The sequence below is a fragment of the Nothoprocta perdicaria genome, unplaced genomic scaffold (assembly GCF_003342845.1).
Source record: "Nothoprocta perdicaria isolate Ctin4 unplaced genomic scaffold, notPer1 scaffold_86, whole genome shotgun sequence".
Classification (NCBI taxonomy): Eukaryota; Metazoa; Chordata; class Aves; order Tinamiformes; family Tinamidae; genus Nothoprocta; species Nothoprocta perdicaria.
The window spans coordinates 100,326-101,867 of NW_020456154.1; positions in this window are offsets into that span (position 1 = coordinate 100,326).

Sequence of the window (1,542 nt, forward strand, 5' to 3'; positions counted from 1 at the left end):
TTTTTTTTTTTTGTATTTAATGTATGTGAGAGTTGGAGAACTCCAAAACTAACACTCTTTGCCAGCTTTAAATCATCATGTAGTGCTTTACAGGGAATTCTCATGGTGTCTTTGCAAACAAAGAGTGAAGATTGCAGTTAAGAGTTTAGACAAGGCACAAAAGTAGATGGCAAAAAAGGAAGGAAGGATTTATCAATTAAACTTATAAAATATGCTTATTGGTATGGCTGCATGTTGCTATTTTTAATGCTATTAACATGAAATCCTGGTGTCTCAATTAAAGAAGCATGGGGAGCACTGCATGYTCTTTTACCCCGATGGGGAAGACTTAAAAAACAAACAATAGAAAAGCATGTCAAGCTGCCCAGGCACATGCTGTCAGGGGAGTCCAGTTGTCCTTGTGTCCAGTTGTGTCCTTGGGACCAGTTAGGAAGTGTTCCCTTCCCTCACGTTGCCAACTAACGGGTTACTTGTGAGAGCAGAAATACTGGATTTAGCTCCGGGTCAGATCCCAAAAGCAACAGGGAATAGTAGGATAGAGTTTTGGGGCAGGATAAACAGCCCATGGTAGTTACACCCAAACCTCCATCCTGCTGGGTGACATTACTCACTGGCAAACGCAGAAGTGAAGCCACCATCTTCAWGAGATTTTTCAGCCTTGTGAAGCTGACATATTTAAGAGAACATGTTTTAAAAGAACATGTTGTTTAGGCCTCAGTCTGTATGATCTGCTGTATCTCGGTTTGTCAGTTTAAGACTCTCTGCTACCCATGAGAAAGCTCTGACAGCCTCTTAGCTTAAACGTCCAGTGAAGATGATTTAAACTGTGATCCCAAGCCTTATATTGCAGAGTCCAGGCAGCTTTGCTCTTGGAATGGTTATGTATAAATGCATTAATATCTTACACCTAACATCTACTTCCTAAAGGATCAAGTCAATTTTTCTTAGGTCCATCAAGAACAAGTGATGAGAGGAGTTGTGGGTGGCGTGTGTGAGGTCAAACAGAAGATTAAAAGCAAGCAATCGTAAGAATGCAAGTACAGATACATAATTTATTTGAAAACTGAATCAGAATTCAGAAAAGCCAATTACTCATTGTTTAGCTGACTCTAAATCATGGACAATCTTAATCCCTGCTAGAGCTCATCACAGCAATGAGCAGTTATTCTGCTTTTATCTCTGCCTACATCTCTTAGACGAGGCATATTTAAACTTTTGTGTGTCCTTTTATTAGGAGGAAGAAATTGGGTGGGTCGTGGCTTTAAAAATTTCTTAATTCCTTTTTGGATCTGTTCCCACCCTTCCATCTTTTTGTCAATGGGAAAAAATACATTTTGTTACAAAGTCAGAGCTAATAATTCACATTAAGAGCTGAAGCAAACATGGGTAGGGAGTGAAAATGGCAAGGAAAACGATCGCTAGCATAGGAAAAAATAATTGATTTTTAAGATATAGTGTCTATATATAGTCTGTGTATTACAACTGTTGAAGATATTTTGCCTTAACTTCTACTTTTATAAAGGTTATCCTCCAGTCTTCAAA